Here is a 3,540-nt window from a genome sequence, read left to right as displayed (position 1 = left end):
TGTGTGTGTAACAATATTAATAATAAGCATTTCTATGAAGTTGCATAGCATTGCCTTTAATTCTTTAATATATATTCTGTTTCACATAGACCAAGACATGTTTTATATATATGTAAAACTTTTGAATGTGGATTTTCTTTATTACAGACAAACAAAAGCAGTTTTCCAAGTATAAATGTTGGTGAACAAATTATATATAATTATAAATTGTCACTCCACCGTAACGCAGATTTTCTTGGTATATAGCGAATATCTAAGAAATTAGCTGTGTATAATACAATTTTACTCATCGTTCGTTCAGGACCAGTCCCTACAATAAGTACGTTATTTAGTATAAAAAAATTAATACGAAGAACTTCATTTCTATATTTAGACAAAGAACGAATAACCCGTCCTCACAGTGTTTTATAAGAACGACATGCTAGCCGTCTATTATTGTGTCAATGAACATATTTCTGCTAAAACTATAGGGAATTAAATATGTATATTTAGTGAATGCAGTTTAAACTCACGATCATCGCTAATAGAGAGTATTATTAATATTTCATATTTCAATTTAGGAAAGAGTTTCCCTAATAAAAATTTAAAGGTGTACAGAGTTTGCATGAGAAACTTAGCCGACCGCACATATCATTCATAAATATCGAAGAAAACAACACAAGCTGTAGTGATAGCTAATATAGGCACGTTACTTATGAGTGTGTGTGTGTGTGTGTGTGTGTGTGTGTGTGTGTGTGTGTGTGCGTGCGTGCATAACTTCAAAATAGAGTATGTGAAAAAAGACCACGGAGGTTTGCTTTGAGATTGTGCCCATGTGCAAATTTCGTATTTCTTTTGGACCTCATAAATAGACAAACAGACATGAGGCTGCAAATCCAGAATTAACCGAAAGCCGCTAAAGTGGCAGAAAAGTGTAACTTACGAGCACTTAAGTCAATATTTGGAAAACAACAGTAAGACTGGTGCGATATTGACAACAATGAGAAGAATGTAGTTATTACAAATCAACATGTTTTAACGGGAAAATATCAGAATATAAACGTAACAGAAGAATATTGAGTGAGGACATATCTGTGTGACTTCGAGATAAGTGTGTAATGTTTTTTGCGAAAGATAAACAGAAAAGCCGGCTGGAAGAAGCAGTGTATAATTTAAATGTGCTATTTATTAGGTATGCTTTATGAAAGAATAAGTGGCTTTTTTCTCTGGTTTGATGTGCCTGCGTATATGGAAATAGCGTGTATCTATAAGTGAGAGCGTGATACATATACTCTGAAGCCCAAGCATACACACTCACAATATACGTATGTATATATATATGACACGCGTTCAAGTTTCCCTGCTGGGCAATCTTTAGAAATGTAGCTTATCTTTTGATATACATATTTATGAGCTATATATTTTCTTGATAGAGTTTCTACTTTGCTACATACACATCCTACAATGATAAACATCTAAACAATACACACCTCCTGTATTTCAATCCCATCCACTCATAATGTCACTGTCACTAACTATCAATACATACGTATGCACATGATATCTGAACTTCTATAAAATTATATATTTTTCTCAATATGTCAAGATAATGTTTCAGTTCATTTCATATATTTGTGATATTTACTTTATTTTTCATATTCTAGTAGTGGTTTTGGTAGTTATTGTGCCACTGGCGTTGATGTTATGATTGTTGCATTCTCTGTTATATATTTTTCTATCTCTACTCCCAACGGAATTTTTTTAATGGGCAATATGATAATGTTTGCTTTGAATTATATTTTTCTATGTGTCACTTCATCTCTTGCGTTCTAAAGTATTGTTCTATACACACTAACACACACACACATACACACACACACAGACGCACGCACACACACTCACACACACATAAATACGTTATACACATATATAAAATAAAGACATGAAAAAGATAGATAGATACATAGTGAAACACTTATTACAGTTTTTTTAATGTCACCTAGAAGAATCCTGCAAGTGAGCTTTTGATACAGAACCTTGCGGATCTACAGGAAAGTTTATGTCAATTTGATCAAATGATACTCAACGTGGAGTGTAAGGCACATGTCTGACAGATAGATTGACAGACAAATATATGGAACTAAGGGAAACATGTTATGAAACGCCCTTGTCCTGAGCATTCTAAATTGCTAGGCATAAAATCTAAGCATGCTGTGTCAACTTGTTTTTGCGAAATCACATCTTCGAATATACGGTAACTGATGAGCAGCAATCAAAAGATAAAGAATCTGCTTTAGGACTGAGCGAAGCAGGTCTTCATAAGTATAACTCTGATTAAGCAAGCATAACACCATGAGCGAGGAATATTGTGAGTATTTCTAGATAACATGGTGTCTTGGCTCTGCAACTCACACCTGTGTGTTCTAACCATTGAGCCATCACCTATAAACAATGCTATTAAATGATGTAATACGTCATGAATCACACAACTATTAATAGAGTCAGAGGTGATTAACAGAGCCAGAGATATAATTAGATTGTCGACAGAAATATTCCATTTGGGAAATAATTTCAGTGTTCAACGTTATACTGGACCCATTGGCATGGTGAAAATAGATATGAGCATCTTTTGGAGACACCGTTTATGTCGATGTATTCAGAAAATGTTCAGGACACCAAGAGGTGTTTAGACCTGGTGAAGAGCAAATGGTGTTTGACCAGATAATATTGTAAATTTTCTTGAACAAAGAATGTGACTGCTTATGGTTTTGCTTCTGTCTTTCGTATAAGTCACAACAAATTCTTTAAATGTCTCCGTATTGATGTGGATAGTGCATATTTTGATGTTGTGAATAAAGGAAAACAGGAATAAATGCATTCGAATGCTGGGCGAAAGTAGTTAAAATCAATCCAGGTAATCTCTAAGCACCAAAATATATGACTAAATGATGATTAAAGAATCAAATCTGAAATCATTAGTCACGTGGCCAAATGAGATGATAACAACAAACTAATCATTATCGATCTCATGACGAAATTCTGATTTTCCAATGATCAAGGGAACGAAAAAATCTTCTGAAGTAGGTACCTGTACACATATTTGGAATTTAATTACGCCGTATACCCAAGGCACAAAGCCTGTGCCTGCTTTACACTTTGTGATGACACTAACAGTAGCAGAAATTATACCACCTTGGACATGTTTAACTTACATTTTGTATATTTTTTTAATGTGGAACTAGAAGCAGCTGATAGTTACAATCTGCCCAATTAACAAAAGAAGCCTGAAACATTTACAGACCTAGATTACAGCTGACAATGTGGTCTATGCCATACTTCTGTACAATATTTGAACATGGGATCCAGAGCGGCACATTACATGCCATTACTAATCGCATGCGAATACTCATTTCATATAGGGCAGTGGTTCCCAACGTTTTCACTACCAAGTACCTCTTTTTTTTCCACGGACCACTTCTAATATGCCTATCCTTGTGTATGTATATACACATATATATATATATGAAGTTTTGAATTTGGTCCACGGACGCCAGTCCTATA

Source organism: Octopus bimaculoides, chromosome 9, assembly GCF_001194135.2.
Source record: "Octopus bimaculoides isolate UCB-OBI-ISO-001 chromosome 9, ASM119413v2, whole genome shotgun sequence".
Lineage (NCBI taxonomy): Eukaryota > Metazoa > Mollusca > Cephalopoda > Octopoda > Octopodidae > Octopus > Octopus bimaculoides.
The sequence above is the reverse complement of the archived record's forward strand: the minus strand, read 5'-3'. Positions refer to the sequence as shown.